General features: G+C 41.3%; 1 protein-coding gene across 5 annotated transcripts in view; it reads left to right on the top strand.

The window, feature by feature from the left end:
• The first annotated feature begins 6,970 nt into the window (after positions 1 to 6,970).
• The window catches only part of PPM1B (protein phosphatase, Mg2+/Mn2+ dependent 1B), an 86,728-nt gene continuing 65,701 nt past the window's right edge, over positions 6,971 to 27,997 (top strand). For 4 of the 5 annotated variants that reach the window (XM_050754606.1, XM_050754607.1, XM_050754604.1 and 1 more), the window contains exon 1: positions 6,971 to 7,116. The gene's annotated coding sequence lies outside the window, so the exon portion shown is untranslated. Of the gene's footprint in view, positions 7,117 to 7,319; positions 8,375 to 27,997 lie in introns of those variants that run through there. The other variant, XM_050754605.1, reaches the window with a different exon arrangement.

The raw sequence follows: 27,997 nt of genomic DNA, 5'->3' as shown, positions 1-27,997 counted from the left end.
GATCGAGACCATCCTGGCTAACACGGTGAAACCCCGTCTTTACTAAAAAATATGAGAAACTAGCTGGGCAAGGTGGCAGGCGCCTGTAGTCCCAGCTACTTGGGAGGCTGAGGCAGGAGAATGGCGTAAACCCGGGAGGCGGAGCTTGCAGTGAGCCGAGATCGCGCCACTGTACTCCAGCCTGGGCGACAGAGCGGGACTCCGTCTCAAAAAAACAAAAAACAAAAAACACAAAGGAGGCTCTGGTTCTGAGGAAGCCAGTTTTGGCCTCCTAGTCTGTGTGGATTGCATGTAAGATGGTGATAGCTTGATCAACTTCCTCTCTAAGGAGGAAGTAGGGTTGGAGGACAGGCTCAGGCTTGAGGTCCTAGCACTGAGAAAAGGAAAAATGTCCAGCAAACTACTTGAGATCCTCCAAATGCAATTCAAGAAATACTTATCAAGCATCTATTGTGTATGATTTACAACAAAAGAAACGATGCCCTTGCTGAATTGGAGGTTATGGTCCACAGCAGGGGTACTACCTCCTCCATGCCTTTTTTTAAGCAAAGGGTCCCTTTGGTGAATCCTGTAGATTTCTTCTCAGAATAACATTTAAAAATACATAAAGCTCATTAAGATTACAAAGGAAAACCAATTATAATTAAAGACAGTTATCAAACTATTAAGTACATTTGTGATATGCTTTTTTTTTTTTGAGATGGAGTCTCACTCTGTCACCCAGGCTGGAGTGCAATGGCATGGTCTCGGCTCACTGCAACCTCCGCCTCCCAGGTTTAGGTGATTCTCCTGCCTCAGCCTCCTGAGCAGCTGGGACTAGAGGCACGTGCCACCACACCTGGCTAATTTTTGTATTTTTAGTAGAGATGGGGTTTTACTATGTTGGCCAGGCTGTCTCAAACTCCTGACCTCATGATATACCCACCTCAGCCTCCCAAAGTACTGGGATTACAGGCGTGAGCCACCATGCCCAGCCTATGCTTCTTTATTAATGCATGAAATAACAAGATCTAGTGATAAGTATAATAATTATAATAATTTCAAAAGAGTGGTGAGTGTAAATGACATCAAGAGAGACTGTGATGCTTGGTAAAGACTGGGAATCTCTGCCCTAAGCAACTTGTGACCTCGCAGTTCTCTAATTTTTTGGCCTCCCTTGCAGCTAAAGGTGATCATGTGATTTCCTCACCCAACTTTTTCTACATTACATTTAATATTGTTTTTATTTAAAGCTATATATTGGGGAGAGATTAGCATTAATAAGAGATTCTAAAGCTCTTCATGTGGCTCTGGAGAAAGATGTTACGATTCCCATTTTGCAGAACAAACCAAGGCTCAGAGAGCTTCGTTACTAGCTCAAGTCACACAGCTAGTTAGTAGCAGAGCACATTATGATGGTACTCAGGGTTTATGACACATTATGTTTATGATGGTAAACACCAGTTTTCTTTTTTTTTTTTTGAGACGAAGTCCTGCTCTGTCACCCAGGCTGGAGTGCAGTGGCGCCATCTCAGCTCACTGCAAGCTCCATCTCCTGGGTTCACGCCATTCTCCTGCCTCAGCCTCCCAAGTAGCTGGGACCACAGGACTCCCACCACCGCACCCTGCTAATTTTTTGTATTTTTAGTAGAGACGGAGTTTCACCGTGTTAGCCAGGATGGTCTCGATGTCTTGACCTCGTGATCCGCCCGCCTCGGCCTCTCAAAGTGCTGGGATTACAGGCGTGAGCCACGGCGCCCAGCCAACACCAGTTTTCAAAGTTGTAAATCTTGTTGGGTTTTCTTTAATGGTTTGGTGTTTTAAGCAAATAAAACATACAACAAAGTTAACTTTCGTATCTGTTTTGGGGTGTCTCCATACTTTTTTTTTTTTTTATCTTAGTGATTGAAAGTGTGAATGATACGGAATTATCAGCCCACCTAAATGGCTGAGCTTTGTATTTGTTTTTGGGTCAACCAAGGGAAAGTGAGAAGGAAGTCAAGCAAGCCAAGAAACTGTTCTCATGCCTTTCTGTGGTTGCTTGTATTCACAGGACAAGGGTCCCTAAGTGTCTTCACTTTTTTATCCTTAGCATGGTTCCCATTTTAGAAGCTGAGGTCTCAGACTCCCTTCTGCTTGCATAAGGGGTGTCAGGCAATGAAGTGTGATTTAAGAAAAAAAAATTTTTTTTTTTTTTTTGAGACGGGGTCTTGCTCTGTCCCCCAGGCTGGAGTGCAGTGGCTGGATCTCAGCTCACTGCAAGCTCCGCCTCCCGGGTTCACGCCATTCTCCTGCCTCAGCCTCCCAAGTAGCTGAGACTACAGGTGCCCGCCACCTCGCCTGGCTAGTTTTTTGTATTTTTTAGTAGAGACGGGATTTCACCGTGTTAGCCAGGATGGTCTCGATCTCCTGACCTCGTGATCCGCCCGTCTCGGCCTCCCAAAGTGCTGGGATTACAGGCTTCAGCCACCGCATCCGGCCGGAGAAAAAATTTTTTATAAGTCACTTCAGTAATACTTCCTGCTGACTGTATAATCTCACGCTGATAATAAAGGGGACAGTGGAAAAGTGAGACATATATATGTTCTCCCAACATGCAAAAGTGAGGAAATGAATTTACTTTACATCTGCCTCCATTATCCTGTGCCAGAGGGTCTCAAACACTGATTCACATAAAAATCATCTGCAGGCTGGGCGCGGTGGCTCACGCCTGTAATCCCAGCACTTTGAAAGGCTGAGGCGGGCGGATCACTTGAAGTCAGGAGTTCGTGACCAGCCTGGCCAACATGGTGAAACCCTGTCTCTACTAAAAATACAAAAATTAGCCAGGCGTGGTGGTTGGCGCCTGTAATCTCATCTACTCGGGAGGCTGAGGCAGGAGAATCGCTTGAAACTGGAAGGCGGAGGTTGCAGTGAACCGAGATTGCACCACTGCACTCCACCCTGGACATCAGAGTGAGACTCTGTCTCAAAAAAAAAAAAAAAAAAAAAAAAAAAAAAAAAAAAAATCATCTAGGGAGCTATTTTAAAATTCACCTTTCTGACCCTTGTCCCCAGAGTCTCTGATTTGTAGGCATGAGTGGACCTGGGAATCTCCATCCCAGAATCCCAGATGATTCGTAGGTTCAGTATCATTTGTGTCCAATTGATTTTATAGTAAAAGAAGGGTTGTTGATCTCGTCCGTTAGATATAGGATGCGCAGGGATAGGAGAGCAATTAAGACTAAAATGATCGCGAGCAAGACCAGTTCAAATGGTTTCTATTTCTTGAGCGTCTGTAATACTGGTGTTGGTTAGTTTTGTTGTGAGGGTTGAGGATAGGACATATAAGACTAGAAAGCTGATTAAGGATACGATTATAAAAGTGTGATCATGAAAAGCGATTAATTCCTCTATAATAGGGGATGTGGCATCTTGTAGACCTAGTTGAACTGGGTGAGCCATATAAGATATATAGGGTTTAACCTATGACTTAGCTTTGACAAAGCTATTAAATAATTTTTCTAATATCTCATTGAAAAAGTTATACAGGTTATAGGGTTGGCTTGAAACCAGTTTTAGGAGGTTCGATTCCTTCCTTTTTCGTCTAGTTTAATATAGGTTGGTTCTTCAAATGTGTGGTAGGGCAGAGGGCAACCATGCAGTCACTCCAGGTTAGTAGAAGGCTGCTCAATTAATAAGACTTTACATTTTGAGGCAAAGGCTTCTCAGGTTATATAGATTATTAATATTACCACTACTAGGGAGATGAAGGAGCCTATAGATGATAGAAGATTTCATGTAGTATAGGCATCAGGATAATCAGAATAGCGTCGGGGTATTCTGGATAGGCCAAGAAAGTGTTGTGGGAAGAAAGTTAAATTTACACCTACAAATATAATGGCAAAGTGAGCTTTGGTCTAGAGTATAGCCTGAAAATAAGGGGAATCAATGAATAAAACCCCCCATGATGGCGAATACAGCTCCTATTGACAGGACATAGTGAAAGTGGGCTACAACATAGTATGTGTCGTGTAGTATGTGTCACTATGCTGTAAGAAACACCATTCTCACACAAACTTGATGAGTAGGTTTTAAAAACCTGACTTGCAGAGGCAGAGCCGCCGCCCTGCCGCGACTTTCAGACTCCGACCATGGCCTAGCGCGGGTGGCAGTGGGCGAGCGGCTGCTCCTGGAGGCCGGCGACGCGGGCCTGGTTCCTTGAGCCTTGCAGGGCCTCCGGGGCCGCGAGCCGGCTCACAGGCGGTAGGAATTTGTTTTGTCTCAGATACCCTATTTCAGTCTTGTGAGGCATTTAACATCTGCCTGTCCAAATGTATATAGTATATCACGGTGTTATCACACAACCCTGGACAGTAAAACACACAGTGGTGAGAAATACACAGATCACCGATCCTTTCAAACTCGGTTGGAGAGACTTGAAAGGTCTGTATGAGGACATTAGAAAGGAACTGCTCATATCAACAACAGAACTTAAGGAAATGTCGAGTACTACTCTGATGGAAAAGGAAAAGCCTTTAGACCAGTTATTGGGGTGCTAATAGCCCGAGCATGTAATATTCATCATAACAACTCCCGATCCGATGTCGTTTTCACAAGCAGATTGCTGAGAAGGTTCTAGGCGGCGTCTCTTAAAAAGCATTGCTTTCTGTTAATTTGACCTGTGCAAGCCAGCCAGCGGGCCATAGCCTTAATTGCAGAAATGATCCACACTGCTTCACGATGACGTTATTGACGATGCATGTTCTCGAAGAAGAAAACACAGTTAATAAGATCTGGGGTGAAAAGAAGATACTTTTTTTGGTTTTTAAAAATCTTTCTTACCGAATTACAAGCTTTTTGGAACGCGTTTGCTTTTCAGATTTGTCTCATTAAAAAGTAAAATGTGCTTGCTCAAAAAAACAAAACAAAACAAAAAAACCCGAATTGCAATTAAGTCTTTGTTCCTGCCGTCCTTACGACGACCTGGACAATTGTCCTATTACTAAATTTGCCCTTTTCCGTAAAACATTGACAGCCCCTAACCTGAATAGCACTCTGTTGGGTCTAAGCTTAAGTTGTCTGCCCAAACCAATTTACACCGAAGTAGGAATTAGGTTTAAGTTCTCTTTTAGGACATTCAGATTATATATCCTAAGGTATTACAATACCTCTATTACACTTCTGTTTCTCGTTTGGAGAATTAACGTGGCAGCATCGTCTAATTTGATACCTGGAGGAGTCATGTCCACTTTCCCCATCGGCCTGTCAAACCCGTATCATTCATTCTTGACTCATCCTGTGACTTTGTGAAGCCTTTCTTGGTAAACCTATCCACAAGGAAGACCCTTTATGTCATCACCAGCCCTTGTGCATGTTTCAATTATAGTACCTATCATCTTGTACTGTGATTGCCTAATTTATTTTTGCATCTCCAGCTCTACATACAGTACCTGGCAAACAGCGGGTGCTCAATAACTGCGAAATGAACGAGTCCATGTGAAGAGACTAGGCCGGGAGTTTTAAAAACCAATGTTGACTGTGAAACAAAATACGGAAATGTCAAGGGCTAGTGTAAAAATAATCTCTAATAGCACAGAATCCTCCTAAAGGGAACACCTGTCCCACTTTCTCACGTTGCTTTCCAGGCTCTTCCGACACCCCAATTTCCCGCCCACTCTTCTCCCTCCGGGGGACAGGTCAGGCAGGTATCCCAGCTCGGCGGCTCTGATAGGTCGGCGATGATTTCATTGTTAGGGAACATCCGGGCCTTTCCCCTCCCCGCAATATCTCCCCAGAGCCCGGCCTTCCCAGTTTCCCACTCCCGCGTGCGCCCCACCCGCGGCTGAAGCAAAACAACTGCCTCTCCCCTGCCCACTTCTTGTCCTCGTCTGAGCCATCCCTTCCCGTCTACGCCGAAGAGAGGCGTTTATTTCCTCCAATAGGGGCCTAGGAGGACTTTCTTAGCCAATCAGTAGCCAAGCCCTTGCAATTCCGGGTGGGACCAGGCGTCCACACCTATAGCTGGACTGCTCGTTGGTCCCTTATGGCGCTTGATTTACGCAAGGCTTAGAGGTCAAATACAAGGGGGCACGGTCCTCACAGAACGGAAAGGATCCGTACAGACTCCCTGGGTTTGACCGTTTTCTAAGACGAACCAATCGCTTTTCAGATACCTCCCCGCCTTTTCCGGGTTCATTTGAAAAAAAGCCGGTGTGACGGACTTGGAAATTGGCTCAGTGACCCGCAAAGAAAGCCAGTGACTGGGGGTTCGGACCACGATTTGGACCAATAAGAGAAGGCAATCGCTGGGGCCGGGGCTTTGCTAGGAGGAGCGCAGGTGGGCGTTATTTGATTGACGGCGCGCTCTACTTATGGCTGGTATCGGGGGCTGGTCCCTGACGTTTGGGAGGTAGGACCTAGCGGAGGCGGGGCCGAATAAAGTAAATGGTAATAAAGGGTTGGGTCTCACTTAGTGGGCGGTGTTTGATGGACAGCTGACCTTGCCAATTGAAAGTAGCCACTGATGTCCAATGGGAAATTAGAAACTCAGAGGCGGGGCCGGGTGGGCGGGGTAAACTAAGTACGGAGGTGTCGAGGGAGCAGCACTGGGAGGGGGAGCGGTAATTGACAAGACTCCCAGCAAACCAGAGGCCGCGACAGGGCGCGCGGCATCCCAGTGGGTGGGAGCTGGAGGCGGGGCTCCCTGAGGGGCGGGGAAGGACTAGGGTGCGGGGAGGGGGTTGCAGAAGGAGCCGAGCGGCTTCTGCTCAATGGCGGAAAAGCCGCCAGTGCTCTGACTGCTTCGTTCCCCTAGCAGTTGCGGGGGAGTTTCCTGCCGGCGCGGCTGGAGTCTCTGATTCTCAGGGTTAGGTGGTTGGAAGATGCTCCAGAGAGACGAGGCTGCGGCGGAGGAGGTGGCGGCGGCCGAGTCGGCAACGGCGCTGGGGTGGAGAGAAGGCAGCAGCGGCGGCGGCGGCGGCGTGAGGGGCCGGGCGGTGTAAACAGCCCCAGAGGCGGCGGAGGCGGTCGGTGGTCGAGACCCCGAGGGGGAAGCGGCGGCTGAATCAGGGTCGCGCCTCCGTTGGAAACTTGGGTTGAGTACCGCGGCGGGCGCGAGCGAGGCGCCCTAGACATCTTCTCCCTCCCTTGCCTCAGGTAAGGCCGCCCGGCGCCCCGCCGGAGGGGAAGCGGCTGACTGGCCGGGCCGCCGAGGCCCCGAGCCCTGGGCAGGTTTTCCCGGTGCCGCCGAGCCGCGGCCGGGGCCTCTGTCCTTCCGAATCCTCGCTGCTTTCCCCGCGGAGCCTAGGCGGGGGCACGCCGTGCCTGGCTCTCGGGTAGGCCCCTTCCCCGGCCGCCGCCTCCGCTCAGCTGAGGACTGGGAGAGGCGCGGGGAGAGAATGGGAGTTTGCTCGAACGCCTGGACGCCAACTGATTGCCTCTTCCCTCCGCTTCAGTCTTCAAGCATCTCTTTCACACGAAAGCGCTGGGGCTACCCCAAGCCTTGGCTCTTCCTGGTGCATGCCCTCTTTGAAAACACTATCTTTTCCCTTTCATTTCCTCATCAGCTTCTGCCCTACTCTGCGCTCCACTTCACTTCCTTGTTAAATCGTCTTTCTCTGCTGTCTGTGCGTTCTACCCTCGCCTTCCCTCCTTAGTGGCTTTAAATTGTGTTTCTCTTCTCATCGTACCCCCGGCATCTCTTGTCTGCCTTCCCTAGCACCATCCTTTTCAGATGTCATTCCTAACAGCGAAGTTATTAATTGAAACTGCCACTTATTTTCAGTACCCCAAATCTACCGGAGCCCCATTAAGAGTATAGACTGACAAGCCATAGATCAGTTTTTTTATAGTTTAAGCCTAACAGCCTTAAAAAAAATTGTATTATTAAACGTAAAGTGTGAAAATAACACCTAAAATGATTTTTTAAATGAAGGACTCAGTGTTGGAAATAGTTATTTCTTCATTTTTTTAAAATTGCATGACCTCTCATGTCAGATTTAGCAGATCTAGGACGTTTGCCCATCTTATCTGGCAAAAAAAGTGCTTCCTAGGCATTTGATAGCAGCCCAAATTCATCAATATTCAATTTCTTCTAAAAACTTCTTTTAAAAAGAGACATTAATAACTAGGAAGCTGTTTTGATAAAATCACAAAGAGCTTTTAAAATAGGCTCCACATGTTTAATGTATCAAAATAAAGTTGGCAGGCATGTTGTAAAAGGATTATTTAGGAATTTGAGTAGTCTTAGTGTTATGTAGCTATTTTAGGAAAAACATTCTTTTTCTGTTAACAAACGTTTACAACGACGGTGATGTGAGAATTACTGAGGCTTATTGTGGGATTAACACAGGAACTGTCTTTATTTGAGCTACTGCATGGATGAAGAAGTGGTAAATTGTTCAGGGTAGACAGTGTAAGTCACAGTATGTTCTAGGAGATGGAGAAACATGCTATGGACACTGAATGTTAATAGATGTTATTTCATTTACTTTCTCTGTTGTGCAATAGCAAAGTTCCTATTGTTGGCCTACTTTTAAATAGAGCATTTCTAAGTAAATAGTGAGACAAGTTATTCTAATTATTATGATAGTCTTTTCCAAGTGAACAGGACTTTTAAAAATATAGCTGAAGTAATGGTAATTTTTTAAGGAAATGTTTTTGTAGGTCTGCCAAATGGACAGTGTGTTGTTCTAATCGAAATTTTAAAATTAAGTATTTAGAACAGAATATTTTAGTCAACAGATTTTCTTTCAGGGATAATCTTTATTTTGTGCTGCTTCTCTCAATGCCTTCTTTGTCTTTTTTTTTTTTTTTCTTAATGGTTGTTGTGTTTTCGCCTCTTCATTTGTTTTTGCTCTCATAAAGTCTTATAACAGTTTCTGCAGTGGTTCTTTTTGTTGCTGTGTATTAGTACGCAGTAGTAGTTTTATTTGAGCTTTCATGCTTTAAGATTTCATACTTTAAGATATCCTCTGGATTTGTTGAAATGATTATTCTCTTTGATGTGACCAGCAGAGCTTTCAACACTGTTTTCTTACACTGGGTGTCTGATTTCTGTGAAGACTCTAGGAATAGGTGAAAGGCCTTTCAGTTTAGTCATGTCAGTAAATACTGTTTTATGTTAGTAATTCACCTAATTACTAAATTCCTTAAGATTACATCATCTGAAGGAATGGTGTAGTGTCCAAGTAACTGTGCTTCTAAGAACAGCTGATTCACAGGTTGACAAGGTCAGAAAAAGTGGCTCTTGTTGAAAGTTATCTTTGCTATAACAAACATTTTTTAATGGAATCTTTTGAATTAAAATACGACGCTGATTATGTCTTGGCAGTCTTGGAATAGTAGAATTGGCCACAGTATCACTTAGTGATTGTGGTGATTTATTAAAAAGAGGCTATATAGGCCAGGTGCGGTGGCTCACGCCTGTAATCCCAGCACTTTGGGAGGCTGAGGCGGGTGGATCACTTGAGGTCTGGAGTTCGTGACCAGCCTGGCCAACATGGTAAAACCCCATCTCTACTAAAAATACAAAACTTAGCCGGGTGTAGTGGCGCATGCTTGTAATCCTATCTACTCAGGAGGCTGAGGCAGGAGAATCACTTGAACTCATGAGGTGGAGGTTGCAGTGAGCCGAGATCGTGCCACTGCAGTCTAGCCTGGGTGACAGAGTAAGACTGTCTCAAAAAAAAAAGAAAAAAAGGCTATGTTTCATGAATATTTTTGTGTGTAACTATTTTAAAGTATTTTGTGACATTACTTAGCATAGAAAGTAGTTAAGTAGTATAATTCTAACTCTCACTTTTAAAAAATGCAGCATGTAGTATTTTATATTTTCTGTGAAATATGCCTTTCACAATTCACTGATTTTAATAAAAATTAGTCAGCAAACAAATAACCAATGGCATCAGAATAACAAAAGTTTTTTAATCCAAAATTATAATAGCAAAATTTATTCAAGTAATAGCATAAAATGTGAAATCATGATTAATGGTAAGATAATTTTTGGGAGTATGATATTCCTGGATTTTCAGTTATTCTTCACATTGTACCTGATTCTTTTTGTTTTTCCCTTACTGAACTAATTTCAGAATTGGAATGAAATGGAATACTGCTATTTATATGAGCAGCTTTGAAGTTTTATTGTAAAATGTATCTTATATATTATTTTAGGAGAATTGATGGTTAAGAGTACTGACATTTCACTATCCTATACTTAAACATTGATGGTAAAATAGTTTTGGGAAATATTTAATTTTTGTAGTTTGTTTTGGCTGTCATAAAATTTGCAGAATGACAACTTTTTAGCTTCTAGTGGCTGATCTAACAAGAACAGGTGAAGAAAAAGATACGTGAGCTTCATAATCTGTATTTTTTCTTTGTTTTTGTTGGTGATGCTTACTTACATCAAAACATTGAGTTAAAAAATGGGCTTTCATCTTTTGGACTAATTTAAGTATGCTATTATCTTTGATTAGCCATTTTAGAATCTTTGCAAGTAAAATGTTTCTAGGCCAGGCACAGTGGCTCACTCCTCTCCCAACGTTTTGGGAGGCTGAGGCAGATGGATTGTTTGAGATCAGCCTGGGCGACATAGCAAGACCCTGTCTCTACAAAAAATAAAGTTAGCTGGGCGTGGTGGTGTGCACCTGTAGTTAGCTACTTGGGAGGCTGAGGTGGGAGGATCACTTGAGCCAGGGAGGTCAAAGCTGCAGTGAGCTGTGATTGCACCAGTTTACTGTAGCCTGGGTGACAGAGTAAGACCATGCCTCTATTTTTAAAAAAATTCTGATGTGATTTAATCTCTTTGTGTCCATTTGATTTAAGATGATTGACACTTTGGAACATTTCCATCTATATTCCTTTTCTTAAAGACTACGTAGAAGACTAACAAGTGTGGCCAGGTGCAGTGACTCACGCCCGTAATCCCAGTACTTTGGGAGGCCAAGGCGGGCAGATCTCTTGAGACTAGCCTGGCCTGACTAACATGGTAAAACCCTACTACAAATACAGAAATTAGCCAGATGTACTGGCTGGCCAAAAAAGACTGTTAGACCAGATAGTTGAATGAGCGTTATGATGAAAAAGAACCCTTTACTAAATTATTAATGATGTTATGAAATTTTCCAAAAGCGTAATCTATATAGTGTACTTATTTTTCAGAGTATTTAAAGATTTTGAGAGTTAGTTTTTAGTAGCATATAACATCCTAGGAAACATAAATACTGTACGATAACTTACATACTTTTTTCTTTTCTGTTTTCTTTTTTCATTTCTTTTTTGCCCCTCAAGATCTCACACTTTGTAGTTTTCATTCAAATTACAGGGTGCTTTATTTCTCCCCTTCAGGCTAACTTTAATAACAACCATAAACACTTTACTGAATTATGGTAAATCATGACACAAAAGAGTGCTTAAGTATATTTTTTCTTTTTGTTTTACTATAACTAACTTGTGATCACATCTACAATATCTTGTTATTGCTTGGCATAACATACACCTTTTTAAATAATACTCTTCATGGCCGGGCACAGTGGCTCATCCCTGTAATCCCAGTACTTTGGGAGCCCGAGGTTGGTGAATCACTTGAGGTCAGGAGTTCGAGACTAGCCTGGCCAACATGGTGAAACTGTGTCTCTACCAAAAAATAGAAAAATTAGCTGGGTGTGGTGGCACATGCCTGTAGTCCCAGCTACCCCGGAGGCTGTGGTGGAGAATTGCTTGTACCCAAGAGGTGGAGGTTGTAGTAAGCCAAGATCATGCCACTGCACTCCAGCCTGGGCGACAGAGTGAGACCCTGTCTCAAAACAAAAATAATAATAATACTCTTTGTAATAACTTGTTTAACCACAAGAACCTTGTAGCTTAATCAATTGTAGTGTTTTAATTTGTTAGTTCATATATTATACCTTTGACGTGGTTTATAACATTTAAAACATATTTTACTAATTTAAAACTTTTGATTTATCACATAGTTTAATATTAAGTTGCTAAATGTAAAATGGATTCAAAGTTTTCTCTTGGAGAATGTTGAAGTATCATAAAGATTGTATTTTTTAGCTTTAAATTGATTCATTTCTTGAAAATTAAAAATCTTGAAGTTTAGAAACATAACACTTCTTGGAAAATTGTTTTACATCCTTGTGAAAAGAAGATCCAGTTAAATCCGATCTCAGAGGAGACAGACAAAAACTTTGGAAGCCATCTATTGACTATTAAGGAACTTGTCTTTCTCTTAGAGATGGTACCAATTACTGGTAGTGATACAGGGAGGATAAGGCCTGTCTCTAGGATTGCTGCGATTATTGTCTACGTAGCATGTCCTTCACTTCAGAATCTCTTGTGAATGAAAAGTACATTTGTGTGCTAGAAATAGGAAAAAACCTTGTCTTTTATAGAAAACTTTTAAAATGCGATTATGTTATCAGGTAGATTCAAACGTATAATACACAAGAAAATAAAACAAATGAGTAAGTGTTGTTTGCCTGAGAGGAAGCGGATTTGATAACGAATATGTAATTTGTAAGAGTTTGAAGGCTTGCGAAGCGCTTTTAAGCTTGAGAGTAATGTCACTGATTCTTAAATCTAATTACATTTTATTTTTTTGATGTATAGGTATTAAGAGCACTCCTCGCATTGAAAAGGGATAGTTAATAGATGCTCTTATGAGTAGTAGAATCTAGGAGTGTCAGTATGGGTGTTTAACCTATTTGGGCAGTGTTTTTCTTTTCCCTTGTTCTGACTAAAGCATTTATCTCTGAGATGGGGAAATGGCATTATCTGTTGAAGACAGGTGGCCCTTCTTAGTCCCTTAAAAAGAGGACATGGCTGGGCGCAGTGGCTCACGCCTGTAATCATAGCACTTTGGGAGGTCGAGGCGGGCGGATTGCCTGAGCTCAGGAGTTCAAGACCAGCCTGGGCAACACGGTGAAACCCCGTGTCTACTAAAATACAAAAAAATTAGCCGATGTGACGGCATGTGCCTGTAATCCCAGCTACTCAGGAGGCTGAGACAGGAGAATCACTTGAACCAAGGAGGTGGAGGTTGCAGTGAGCCGAAATCACACCACTGCATTCCAACCTGGGCCACAGAGTGAGACTCTGTCTCAAGAAAAAACAAGAAAGAGCAGGGGGGACATAATTAATTCAAAGCACTACAAATGTTAGACTATATAGGAGATTTCATTTAGGTTTGGGAGTCTTTCTGCTTTTATTTACTCGGAGCTACCAACCAACTGAGAAGTAAAGAATTCAGAATAGTCTAATAGTATTTAGTCTGTAGCCCTCCAGCCAATTCTTATGTTCACTGAGTGACTTCTGCGTGCAAAGGGACCATTTCATGCTAGTATCTGAACAAAACAGACAAAATCCCAAATCCTTGTCCTTGACGATCTTGCATTCTGTTAACCAACAACTCCCAGTTTACATTACAGCTGAACTCCTTATGTGGCTGGCTTAAAAACTTGAGTGGAGAATTTGGGGTGTGTGTGTTTTCTACACTAAACTTAAAAGCTGTGATTACAGCTTTACTATTTTTAACAAAAGGAAAGGAAGAGGTTTTCTGTAATTGGATAAAAACTAGACTGAAAAGAGGAAAGGGGAAATAGTGTTGTACCTTAGAGAAAGACATTGGTTTAAGATTAAAAGATGACCCAAAGAGAGAAAAAGAGATCCCTGCATTAGACAGAAGTGAGGGAAATCTGGGGGCTTCAGGTGTTTCCATTTACTGTACAACCTTGGATAGATGAGTTCCTGGAAAGGAGGGTGGGAGTAAAGGTGGAACAATAGGAGGAGGGTGAACAGGATTTTTTAAGTCTGATTTAAATAATTGGGATGTACCTATAAAATGTATGTTGTCATTTGTGTTTAAAAAACTTTCTGTTCTTATGTGAGTATAACTGAAGGATTAGTGACTGACCAATAGGGCCTGGTAATATTGTCACTGATTTTAATGGATACTTTTGTGCTGTTAGCAAACATGGCTAATGGAGCCAATTTGTTTCTTGGTTTATTGTGCTCAACTTGGTCTGTATATTTATCACTGCTTCTCCTTCCATAGCTTTGTTGTATTACTTAACGTTGTGCTTTTGCTTTTTCTGCATATGAGATTGTCGCGTTGCACTTAGATGCGTGAATCAGGTGCTTAATTTTTGCTTTCTGTTCTATTGCTTTCCTTTTGAATCAGTTTGGTAAAGAGGTCTCGAGTTTATACAAACATTGCAAACTTAAGCATAAAAGATCTTTCATCTTTTTGTTCTTATTTTAATGCTTGGTGGTCTTCTGCTTTCATTTATGAGTCAGTTTCATTTGATCTTCATTGCTAAAGTGAATCAAAATTGATTTTTTTAATTTTAAAGCAAATCAACTTGCATTTATGTCAGTGCCTCAATATAAAAATGAATGTTCTATTTATGACTTGAGTTGCCTCATTTATTATGCCCAAATACGCCTTCAGATTACTAGTGTATTTGTGTGTGTGCATGTATGTGTATTTTTATTATGTATTTATTTATTTTTTGAGACGAGGTATTGCTCTGTTGCCCAGGCTGGAGTGCAGTGGTGCAATCTCGGCTCACTGCAGCCTCCACCTCCCGGTTCAAGCGATTCTCCTGCCTCAGACTCCCAAGTAGCTGGGGTTACAGGCCTGTGGCACCATGCCCAGCTAATTTTGTATTTTTCATAGAGACAGGGTTTCACCATGTTGGCCAAGCTGGTCTTGAACTCCTGACCTCAGGTAATCTGCCCACCTCAATCTTCCAAAGTGCTGGGATTATAGGCATGAGCCACTGTCCCCAGCCTAGTTTCTTTTTTAATGTATTTTTGTAACTCTGTTACTTTATCAAAATGCTGATGTGCAAGAGAACTTGAATTTTTAGAATATATTAAATTTAATACTATAATTCAGAACAGATTCATTAAGTTGTTCAACATTTGGCCATCTATCTTAGATTTAAAAATAACCAAAAACAACCTTACTTGAATTTTAAAAAATTATCTCTTATAACTGGTTTTGTTTATATAATCTAACATTTTATTAAATCTTTGGTGGTTGCTGGTCCTAAACTTAAGGAAATTGAGTTTATTTCTATTCAGCTGTTCTGGAGTATTTTGAATTGCAATGTGAAAGTGAAATAACTTTTTTTTTTTTTGAGACAGAGTTTTGCTCTTGTTGCCCAGGCTGGAGTGCAATGGCACAATCTTGGTGCACCACAATCTCTGCTTCCTGGGTTCAAACAATTCTCTTACCTCAGCCTCCCGAGTAGCTGGGACTATAGGCATGTGCCACCATGCCTGGCTAATGTTTTATATTTTTAGTAGAGACAGGGTTTCTCCATATTGATCAGGCTGGTCTCGAACTCCCGACTTTAGGTGATCCGCTCGCCTCAGCCTCCCAAAGTGTCAGAATTACAGGCGTGAGCCACTGCGCCCGGCAGTGAAATAACTTTTAGCTTAATATGTAATATATGTAGTCGTTTTCAGTTATGCCCCTCCCACCCACCTTTTTAATAAACTCTAACTCTAGTTAGTAAGGGCATGTTTGGAAAGATGAGTGATGATGTTGACTTGCCTTATTATTCTTACTCTACATCTTGAATCTTCTTCCCAGTGATTATATTTAAGTTTAGGTTACTTACTCTTCAGTTTGCTTTTGCTTTGAGTTACTTTTTCTGCCTATGTCTTTGCTTACTTGATTTTTAAGTACAGGGTGGCCACCAAGTTTGTATACACAGGTGGCTATACAGTAATTGTATATTGATGTTGTGTTACAGAATATGAAAATAATATCTATGGCCGGGGCAGTGGCTCACCCCTGTAATCCCAGCACTTTGAGAGGCCGAGGCAGGCAGATCATGAAGTCAGGAGTTCGAGACCATCCTGGCCAACATGGTGAAACCCCGTCTCTACTAAAAATACAAAAATTAGCTGGGCGTGGTGGTTTGTGCCTGTAGTCCCAGCTACTCGGGAGGCGGAGGCAGGAGAATTGTTTGAACCCAGGAGGCAGAGGTTGCAGTGAGCCAAGATTGCACCACTGCACTCCAGCCTGGCAACAGAGCAAGACTCCGTCGCAAAAAAATCTGTGTTTTCAGACCTTATGACCACCCTACAGAGGGCAGTTCATGTAGCTGGGTCTTTTTGTCTTTGTTCAGGTTTATATTGCCAAATTACGGAGTCAAGTATAAGGCATATTTGAATATAAAGGAGTAGTGATAATTATAGAGAACGTCTGGAATCACATTGAACCTATGTTTTTAAGAGGATTGAAAACAATCTCAAGGTAAAAATAAGTTTGATATTTCGTTGCTTGTCAGATACTTTGGCTAAAGAAAGTTCGGGAGATGCTAGACAGCAGTAGTTTCAGTTGTGTATTTGAAAGATGGACGGCTAAAGAGGCTGTCCATATGGTAATGATAATGGTATTATTTCTCAAATGTGGATAAGGTATCTTCTCAACAGATTTAGAGAAATATTTCTGAATTGTTGCTACTGTGTGCTTGCAGGTAATGCTGTAGGATGCTTAGCACTGTTTATAAGTGTATAAAGTATAAGAAGCCTTTATACTTAGTGTGGGTTATGTTTCTGGAAAAAGGAGGATAGTGGTTGGGAACATTGACTCCAACGTCATATTCTTGGATTTGAATCCCTGCTCCACCACGGGTAGGTTACTTAATGTTTCTAAACTTCAGTTTTCTCATTTCTAAACTGAGAGTGTTCATAAGATTGTTGGGTTGGGATAATCTATGTAAAGCTTTTAGCATAGAGACTGGCACATTATAACAGGTAACCTTTATTGAATGCTTTCGATTGCTATTACTACTATTAATACTACTACTATTATACTGCTAAATGATATATGGTAAGTTGAAAGAGTACTGAAACTTGGAAACAGAAGACTCTGTTTGTGGTTCCTACTCAAGCTTTTAATGGTTCTGTGGCATGTGTACTTACTCTTTCTAGGATTTAGTAGCCTTAACCTTCAATCTTAACATTTTTATCAGGGTTAAGGGAGAGGCCTGGACCATGTGATATCTTGAGGTTCTTTTGACTCTAAAATCAAGAGTCCTGTTCTAAGATTCTCATTTTCTACCAGAGCATGAACCACGTAAGGGCAATGACTGTGTTAGTTTTGTATGCTGATCTATCCGTGTATCTATATTGTGTTCTACAAATTTTAGCTGAATAAATGAGTAAATAAGCTAAACAGCATCTTCTAGGGAGAGGAAAGGAGTAGTGCAGAGGTCCCCAACCTTTTTGGTACCAGGGACCGGTTTCATGGAAGACAATTTTTTCCACAGATGATGTGAGGGTTTCAGGATGATTCAAGCACGTTACATTTGTTGTGCACTTTATTTCTATTATTATTGCAATGTAATATATAATGAAATAATTACACAGTTTTTCATAATGTGGAATCACTGGGAGCCCTGACCTTGTTTTCCAGCGACTCGATGGTCCTATCTGAGGGTAATAGGAGAAAATTACTGATCATCAGGCATTAGATTCTTATAAGGAGCGCACAACCTAGACCCCTTGCGTGCACAGTTCACAGTAGGGTTTGCACTCCTGTAAGAATCTAATGCTGCCACTGATGTGACAGGAGGTGGAGCTCAGGCAATAATGCCAGCCATGGAGAGCAGCAGTAGCTTCACTTGCTTGCCTACTGCTCACCTCCTGCTGTGCAGCCCGGTTCCTGACAGTTCATGGAGGGTACTGGTCTATGGCCTGGGGATTGGGGATTCCTGGATTCGTGGGTAGGGAGAGGGAAAAGGATGGTTGTTGAATGTATGAACAGGCGGAGGTTGTAGTGAGCCGAGATCGTGCTACTGCATTCCAGCCTGGGCAACAGAGTGACGACACACTGTCTCAAAATAAAATAAATAAATAAATAAACACAAATTTCCTTCTATTCATTTTTGTTTAATAAATATTGTCTATAGGCATTAGTCGCTTTGGAGAACAATGATAATTCAAAGTATCTTGTGATTTTTGCCTTGTCCTCACTTTTAGAAATCACGTGCTTAAAAGGAAAAACATCAGGGTCATGAACTTTTGGAGAATTTATTTTGGGTAGATTTTGATATTTAACCTTGAGGACTCTGGGGGAAACTTAGGACCACTTTAATATTTGGGGGGAGAGTAACAAATTTAATAAATTATAAATCATTTCATACTGGATTTTTTGCTTTTTAATATGAAAAATTTTGATGCTGCAAAACATGATAGTAGTACCCTGAGTGTCTATATACCAATCACCTAAATTCAACAGTATTTTGTATTTTTGCCTGTCTTAGTTCAGGCTGCTGTAAAAGAATACCATAGACTGGGTAGCCTATAAAAAACACAAATGTATTTCTTACAGTTCTGAAAGCTGGCAAGTTCTAAAATGAAGGTGCTGGCAGATCTGGTGTTTGATGAGGGCTGTCTTTCTGGTCTGCACATTTCCATTTTGTGTGCTTACATGGTAGGCAGAGCTAGAGAGCTCTTTGGAGTCCTTTTTATAAGGGCACTAATAGTATTCATGAAGGCTCCAACCTGATGACCGAATTACCTTCCAAAGGACCCACTTCATATCACATTGGGGGTTAGGATTTTAACATATAAATTGTGGGGGAGGGGTGGACGCAGATTCAATCCATAACATTGCCATATGAGCCATTTAGAAATTACAGAGATGTCATGTCACTTTACTCCTAAATACGTAAGTATGAATCTCCAAAAAATGATTTTCCTCTATACCTGCAAAATTGTCTTACCTGACAAAATTAATTCCCCAATTCATCTGATCCACAATCCATATTCAGACTTCCCCAATTGGGTTAAAAAAAAAGTCTTATGTAGCTTTCCCCCCACAAACCAAGGTCTTTGAAGATTGTACATTATATCATGTTTGTTATTGAGCCTCTGTTCTCTTATAAATTTAAACACTCAAATGATTTTCTCTTTTTGAGGGCACCAGTTGTCTTGTAAAATGTCCTATATTCAGAATTCATCTGATTATTTCTTTGAGATTTTGTTTAAAACTTATTTCTGTGTCTTCTTAAACTATTAAGTTAGATCTAATGACTGTTAAGTTTAGGTTAACCATTTTGGCCAGGATAGGTTATAGGTGATGCTGCTTTATGTTATATTGCATCAGAAGCACAAACTGCCTGACTTTTTTGCTTGTTTTTTTGTTTGTTTGTTTTTGAGACGGAGTCTCATTCTGTCGCCCAGGCTGGAGTGCAGTGGCGCAATCTCGGCTCACGGCAGCCTCTGCCGCCCATGTTCAATCTATTGTCCTGCCTCAGCCTTGCGAGTAACTGGGATTACAGGCACCAACCACCACACTTGGATAATTTTTGTAGTTTTTTAGTAGAGATGGGGTTTCACCATCTTGGCCAGGCTGGTCTTCAACTCCTGACTTCGTGATTCATGCGCCTTGGCCTACCAAAGTGTTGGGATTATAGGCATGAGCCACCATGCCTGACCAATGCCTGAATTTAACAGTAGTAGTGGTGCTAAGTTTGATCACTGGGTTAAGGGTGGTGGTAAGTGCTAGATGTCTTTGTGGAGAAGGAACATTTTCTCTTTTGTAATTATCAGATGATCGTGGCATATACCATTACTATGCAAATCCATTTCCCTTTCAGACTTTCACTTAATAGACTTACTGATACCTTTTTTAAAGGTGGATCTAGACAGGTGTCATCAAACTGTAACCTCTCAGCCCAATTTGGCCTGCTGCTTCTTTTTGTAAAGTTTTATTGGAAGATAGCCATGTTCATTTGTCTATGGCAGCTTTCCCATTACTAAAGCAGAGTTGAGTACTTGAGAGAGAAACCATATGGCCTTGCAAACCCAAAAATATTTACCCTTTTGACCTTAAAAGAGAAAGTTTGTTGACTCATGATCTAGGATGTATGTTTTGTTCCCTTTTTCTCATTGTAGTGGTATACAATTGGTATTTATATATTTGGTGTTTATATTTTTGGTGTTTGCTACATCTCCTGTACTCTGATGTTATTCAAGGGATAACTGCTTTTATCATGGTTAAAATTGTGCAGTTACTGTTTCATTATGTCCCCCAAACCATAAAGTATACCCAGTTAGTGCTACACATGGTATGTAAAATCTTCTGTTAAAAGTTTGGAAATATTTCAGACATAGAGTTAAAAATATTGAACAATGAAGTACCCACCACCCAGCTTAGTTTAGGTAGTTGAAGCTTTTCTGTAATCTTCCTGAATTCCATCTTCTTTCTCTGTCACTATCCTAAATTTCATGCCTGCCTCATAGATACGATCTTCATACATGTATCTGTTTCTTTTTTTTTTTTTTTTGAGATGGAGTTCCTCTTGTTGCCCAGGCTGGAGTACAGTGGCATGATCTCAGCTCACTGTAACCTCCGCCTTCAGGTTTTAAGCAATTCTCCTGCCTCAGCCTCTTGAGTGGCTGAGATGACAGGCACATGGCACCACGCCCAGCTAATTTTTGTATTTTAGTAGAGACGGGGTTTCACCGTGTTGGCCAGGCCGGTCTCAAACTCCTGACCTCATGATCCGCCCGCCTTGGCCTCCCAAAGTGCTGGGATTACAGGTGTGAGCCACCGTGCCTGGCCTACATGTGTCTATTTCTAAATAGCATATAGTACTGTTTTAAGAGGCTTATGTACATGATCATATACAAAATGTTTTTTTTTTTTTTTTTACAATTTGTTCTTGTCACTTAATATTTTTGCAGTTCTTTTTTTGTTCTAGTCCCTTTTTTCCATAGTATTGCATATATATTGCATAGTATTCCATTGTATGATTAGAACAGTTCTTTTTTTTTATTTTTAATAAGACAAGGTCTGGCTCTATTGCTCAGGTTAGAGTGCAGTGGCTCAATCTTGGCTCACTGCAGCCTTGACCTCCCAGGCTCAAATGATCCTCCCACCTCAGGCTCCCAAATACCTGGAACTACAGGTATACACCACCACATCTGGCTAATTTTTGTGTTTTTTTGTAGAGATGAGGTTTCACCATGTTGCCCAGGGTGGCTTCTAATTCCTGAGCTCAAGTGATCCACCTCCTTTGTCTTCCTAAAGCGTTATGATTATAGGTGTGAGCCACCACATGCAGCTAGAACACATTTTGTCTAGTCTTTTTGGAAGGACATTTGGATTAATTTTTGTAATTTTAATCAATGGTCTAAAACTATTTACATGCCATATATACATGCGAGAATTTCTCTAGGGAGTAAAATTGCTAAACTGTAGGCCATCCTTATAGCCCTAACTAGATATTTCCAAAATTCTCTCCAATGTTGCTATACCAATTTATACTCCTGCCAGTGGTGTCTATATATATATATATATATTTTTTTTTTTTTTTGGAGACAGAGTTTTGCTCTTGTCACCCAGGCTGGAGTGCAATGGCGCAATCTTGGCTCATTGCAACCTCTACTTCCTGGGTTCAAGCTATACTCCTGTCTCAGCCTCCTGAAGTAGCTGGGATTACAGGCACCTGCTGCCACGCCCAACTAATTTTTTTGTATTTTTAGTAGAGATGGGGTTTCACCATATTGGCCAAGGTGGACTTGAACTCCTGACCTCAGTTGATCCTCCCACCGTGGCCTCCCAAAGTGCTGGGATTACAGGTGTGAGTCACTGCGCCTGGCCTGTTTTTTTTGGTTTTCGTTTTTTTGGTTTTTTTTTTTTTTTTTTTTTTTTTTTTTTTTTTTGAGTCTTGCTGTGTCACCCAGGCTGGAGTGCAGTGGCATGATTTCGGCTCACTGCAACCTCCACCTCCCAAGTTCAAGCGATTCTCCTGCCTCAGCCTCGCCTCAGCCTCCTAAGTAGCTGGGATTACAGGCGTGCACCACCACACCCGGCTAAGTTTTGTATTTTTAGTATAGATGGGGTTTCACTATGTTGGTCAGGCTGGTCTTGAACTCCTGACCTCATGAACCGCCCACCTTGGCTTCTCAAAGTGTTGGGATTACAGGCATGAGCCACCGTGCCCAGCCAAAAGTTTCTGTTGTTTTAATTCAGTGCTGTCCTATATAAATATAATGTAATTTAAATTTTTCTAGTATACATTGTAAAAAAGAAACAGGCGAAGTTAATTTTAGTAATGTATTTTATTTAATCCAGTAGTTCCAAAATGATTCAATTTGTAAACAGTGAAGTTAATTAGCTATTTTGAATTCTTTTAATAAATATTAAATGATGTGATTTGGCTGTGTCTACACCCAAGTCTCATCTTGAATTCCCAGGTGTTGTGAGAGGGACCCCGTGGGAGGTAATTGAATCATGGGGACAAGTCTTTCCTGTGCTTTTCTCATGATAATAAGTCTCATGAGATCTGATGGTTTTATAATGGGGAGCTTCCCTACACAAGCGCTCTCTCTTTGCCTGCTGCTATCTATGTAAGATGTGACCTGCTCCTCCTTGCCTTCAGCAGTGATCCTGAGGCCTCCCTGGCCATGTGGAACTGAAAGTCCATTAAACCTCTCTTTCTTTTGTAAATTGCCCAGTCTTGGGTATGTCTTTATCAGCAGTGTGAAAACTACTAATACATTAAATATTTAAAATCCATTGTGTATTTTACACTTACAGCAAATCTCTGTTTGCATTAGCCTCATTTAAAATTCTTACTAGCCCTGAGTGGTTAGTGGCTACTATACCAAACAGCAAAGCTCTGTATTCTTGTCTGCATTTGGTATTGAGAGTCTCTCTCTCTCTTTTTTTAATCTAAGGAGAGAGAAATGGTGTTTTATTTTGACTTTAATTTCGCATCTTCTTGTTAGTTTTCCTGATGACAAAGTAAAATCTTACAGGCATAAATATGGAATTACTTTGCCATTAGAATGCAGGTGTTTATTTTATTAATTGTGTTTAAGAGTTTTTAGATATTAGATATTATATTTAGATGTTAGATAATGTGTCTATAAAATGATGGTGCTAATTAAAAACTAACCTGGCCGGGCGTGGTGGCTTATGCCTGTAATCCCAGCACTTTGGGAGGCTGAGGTGGGTGGATCACCTGAGGTCAGAAGTTCAAGACCAACCTGGTCAACATGGTGAAACCCCCGTCTCTACTAAATGTACAAAAATTAGCCAGGTGTGGTGGCGGGAGCCTGTAATCCCAACTACTCAGGAGGCTGAGGCAGGATAATTGCTTGAACCTGGGAGGCAGAGGTTGCAGTGAGCTGAGATCGCACCATTGCACCCCAGCCTGGGCAACAAGAGCAAAACTTCGTCCCCATCCCTGCCACCAAAAAAAAAGACTTTAACTTCAAGTCAACTCTAAAATATTACCCAAAATGTGTATTTGGATTGACATGAATGCTTGGAAGGATGGTACTTGAATGGTAACAATAGGGGTAGGGACAGGGCAATTGGGTAATACTTAAGGCAAACAATCCTTTGTATATATTTCTTTTCCTTCGTATATTTCTCCCTCTGTTTTGCTTAATCTTCATCTTTCTTTCCTCAGCCCTACATTTGAAGACCTTTAGGAAGAGTTGGCTGAATAGATCTGATCTAGAGCCAAAGATGTTCTCAAAAAGGGCTACAGGGCTAGACTGACTTTGGGAGTTGGGGATACTCTATGCCCATCATCAGGAAACACACCAAGTAATATAAATTCATTAGTGTGTCCTTTGTCCATAGTAAGTTGGTGTAATTGGCTAGGTGCTTTAAATGAATCAGCAAAAGTAAAATTGCTGGAAATCAAGGACTGCTTGTACTTAATAAATGTTATAGTGGATAATAGAGGTTAATCAGCATTCCAGTAGATTTTTAGGTTTCTGCCAATTTAATATTTCTGGGAATGTTGAAATAGCTGACTAGGACATTCTTTCTTGAAGAAGGATCTTTTTAAATTACTCTTTTTTTTTTTTTTTTTTTTTTTTGAGATTGTGTCTCACTCTGTTGCCCAGGCTAGAGTACCAGGGCTGTGATCATATCTCACTGCAGCCTCAAACTTCTGGGCTCAAGCTATCCTTCTGCCTCAGCTTCCTGAGGAGCTAGGACTACAGGCATGGGGCACCATGCCTGGCTAAGAAGTGTTTTTTAAGTTAACACATATTTTATTTAGTACCTACTAGATGCCAAGGTCACAAATTAGGGTAGGAAAGGAGCTAAGAAGGGCAAAAATGTTAAAAGGAATCCAAATGATTTTATAGGAGTGGTGAGATGGTGGTAGGAAGAGTTGGGATGACATGAAGGAGAAGGAAGTGTTTTGTTTTGTTTTGTTCTGGAGACAGGGACTTGTTCTTTTGCCCAGGCTGGAGTGCAGATCACAGCTCACTGCAGCCTCGATCTCCCAGGCTTAAGCAGTTGTCCCACCCCAGCCTCCCAAGCAGCCAGGACCACAGGTGTGTGCCACCATACCTGGCTAATTTTTAAATTGTTTGTATAGACAGAGTCTCACTATGTTACCCAAGCTGGTTGGCCTCCGACTCCTGTGCTTAAGCGATCTTTCCATTTTGGCCTCCAAAAGTGCTGGGATTATAGCCATGAGCCACCATACCCATGATAGGAAATATTATTTCATAGGCACCTTGAAGGATTTGGCTAGCTAAATAAAATGAAGTAGGAAAAACTGACTGTGAGGTGGGAGTGACCATGATGAAGTTGGGCTGTGTAGAGCCTAGGCATGACAGATTAGAGAAGGTTCTTGATAAGGGTGTAAAAAGCCACTACGTCTTTTAGGGACATTTAAGGTGTGTTTTAGGGAAAAACATGATAATCTGTAGGTGGATTAGAGGAAAATGAGATTGAAGTCAGGGAAATCCACTAGGAATAAGTTAGATAATCAACGCATTATGTGATGATGCTGAAACTTAGGGTGATAGGATAAGAGAGACACTGAAAAACAAGATTGATGGAACATAGTGATTTAGTGGTGGTTGAATATATATCAAAAGATTTATGGCTTCTGTCCTGGATTAATACTAGAGGAATGCTCTTACCAATACAAATAGGTAGGTAGGCATATGATGGTGGCTTGGGTGCACAGTTGAAGTTTTTGATTATGTTGTATTTGAAGAGAGAGGTAGCACAGCTAAGCTTTATGTTTAAAATCTAGACTAAAATTCATCTGAGAAGTCAGTGTATACATAGCCTAAGCCATGAGATTGCATCAGAGGGCAGATACTGTGTTTTGGGTTGAAGGTTAAATATTATTTTGGGACCCCACTTCCCTCTTTCAGAGGCTACAGAAAAAAGAATAAAGGCAAGTGATTTGAGAGTGTTTTGAAAGTCAACCCAAGTGTTAAGAGTTTCCAGAATGGAGGAGTTACCAATAGTTTGAAGTGCCACAAAGTACCTTATTTTGAGAAGCCTCTTCTTTTTTTTTTTTTTTTTTTTTTTTTTTTGAGACAGAGTCTCACTCTGTCACCCAGCCTGGAATGCTGTGGCTGGATCTCAGCTCACTGCAAGCTCCGCTTCCCGGGTTTACGCCATTCTCCTGCCTCAGCCTCCCGAGTAGCTGGGACTACAGGCGCCCGCCACCTCGCCCGGCTAATTTTTTGTATTTTTTAGTAGAGACGGGGTTTCACCGTGTTAGCCAGGATGGTCTCGATCTCCTGACCTCGTGATCCGCCCGTCTCGGCCTCCCAAAGTGCTGGGATTACAGGCTTGAGCCACCGCGCCCAGCCCGAGAAGCCTCTTCTTAGGACTGATAGTTGGCTAATTCTACCACACAGGACATCAGTGTTCGAGCTGTTTTGTCAGGAATATTGGTGTTTTGGGTACTGAAATGGCTGTATATCGTGAGAAACATTCTCTATGCATGATACTCCATACATACGGGAAATGCTAGTAGTTTCTTTTTTTTTTTTTAATTTTTATTTATGTATTTTTTTTGAGACAGAGTTTTGCTCTTGTAGCCCAGGCTTGAGTACAATGGCATGATCTTGGCTCATCGCCACCTCCGCCTCCCGGGTTCAAGTGATTCTCCTGCCTCAGCCTCCTGAGTAGCTGGGATTACAGGCATGCACCACCACGCCCGGCTTTTTTATATTTTTAGTAGAGATGGGGTTTCTACATGTTGGTCAGGCTCGTCTCAAACTCCCCACCTTAGGTGATCCACCTGCCTTGGCCTCCCAGAGTGCTGGGATTACAGGAGTGAGCCACCGCCCCGGCCGATACTAGTAATTTGTTATAATTACTTTGTTCTTGATTACTTGATATTTAAGTTTTCTAATTGTGATTTGCTTTTCTTGTTTTACTTTTCTCTTTAGTTTGTTTTGAAATATTAGGTTACAGATTTCCTCTCTTTAATAGGCACTTTTTTCCTAGTGTGCTTTCTTTGACTCTAGGGACTTTAGTTTTCATATTCTTTTTTTTTTTTCTTTCTTATAATTACTTTGTATAGAATTGGACTGTGATATTTTCCTGAACTTTTAGGAAGGTAGGGGGTGTGTGGAATTTTTAGATTTTCTTCTTAGCAGTTTTTTAGTGTAGAGCTTTGTCTAACAAGGGAGCGTTTATTTCAGAGTTTGTAGGCTCTAGATTGCTCCAGCGCTATCAGATCTTATTGTATATTGGTCCCTTTGCATGACCTCAGCAGTTGGGTCTTGCAGAATTCCTTTTCAGTTTTAGCTGTTACTAGATTGTCCTGTCACACTTTTCAGTGAGTAGCTATTTGTGATGTTGGAGTTTCTCTCATCTCAGGATCTTCAGAAGCCTGTTTTCCTCTTGCTTCCTTTTGCACAAATGCTAATACCACTTGGGTCTTACAACAATTTGTAGCTTATGGGGAGATAATACCTTTGTTGTTGGATTGCCTTGTCTGTGTGAGGACATTAAAAACTTCTGCTGCTACCACCACTGCCATCTTAGACTGTCCATGTGCATGTTCTTAACTACCGTGTTGTATTACTTGCCAGGTGATATTCGATGAAATCAGGCCATTTAGATGAGGAATATACACATTTTGCCTTGAATATTCTTCCCATGTGATTTTGGAAACAAATATCTGGATAGAGTAGGATAAGTAAGATGGAATAATAGGTATTTAACCGGTGGGAGAGTCGGTCTCCAGAATCAAGTACAGCTGGATACTGGGATAAGGTTTACATAAGTTGTTGAGTAGGCCTGAATGACCTAAAACCAGAGGAATCCAAAAGGCCTGCTGCCTCATCACCACCCAGTAAAGCCCAAAGCTTCAGCTTCTTTATTACTTAAGTATATTGTATATTGAAGGACATACCAGTGAGCCCCAGGAGGAAGGGAGAGAATTAGCCAGAGAGCTTTTTGACCCAATTGTGAGCCTGAAGATGAGATTTGGCTTTGGAATTGGACTGCATGGGTTAGTATCTTAGTTTTACCACTTGATAGTTGTGTGTCTTTGGCAAGTTCTTAACCTCATTGTATGTTTCCTCATTTGTAATGTAGTGATTATAATAGTACTTTCCTCATAGGATTATTGTGAGGATTAAATGAGTTCATGCCTGTAAATACATTGAAACAATTCCTAGCACATAGAAAATGTCTGCTGCTCTAATAGGTATCCAGCGGTTGTTCTTTTTAATAGGACATTGACTGAATAGCAGCATTTGACACAGTTGATCACTTCCTCTTCTGTAAGGGCATATTTGTCGTCAGGGGTACCACACTGTTGGTTTTCCTCCCACAACTCTGGTTACTGATTCTCAGTAACTTTTACTGCATTTTTTTTCATCTCTTGACCTTTAAATGTTGGAGTGCTCAAGAACTTAGTTCTTTAGTGTCTTCTCTTTTTAAATTATATTTACTCTGTTCTCAAGGGGTTTAAGTGGAGACTTAATTACCATATAAATGCCCCCAAATTTATGTCTTCATTCTTGATCCCACTCCTGAACATCTATTTCTAGATCCACCTGCCTGCAGTATCTCCACTGGACATGTAATAGGCATCTCTAACTGAACATGTTCAAAACTGACTACTTGATAGATTATGCCTGCCTTCTTCATTCTTGAACCCACTCCTGAATGCTTTATTTCTAGATCCACCTGCCTGCAATATCTCCACTGGACATGTAATAGGCATCTCTAACTGAACATGTTCAAAACTGACTACTTGATAGATCA

This window comes from Macaca thibetana, chromosome 13 (genome assembly GCF_024542745.1).
Source record: "Macaca thibetana thibetana isolate TM-01 chromosome 13, ASM2454274v1, whole genome shotgun sequence".
In the NCBI taxonomy this organism is placed as follows: Eukaryota; Metazoa; Chordata; class Mammalia; order Primates; family Cercopithecidae; genus Macaca; species Macaca thibetana.
Note: the sequence above shows the minus strand (reverse complement) of the source record. Positions and strands in the feature narration are given on the sequence as shown.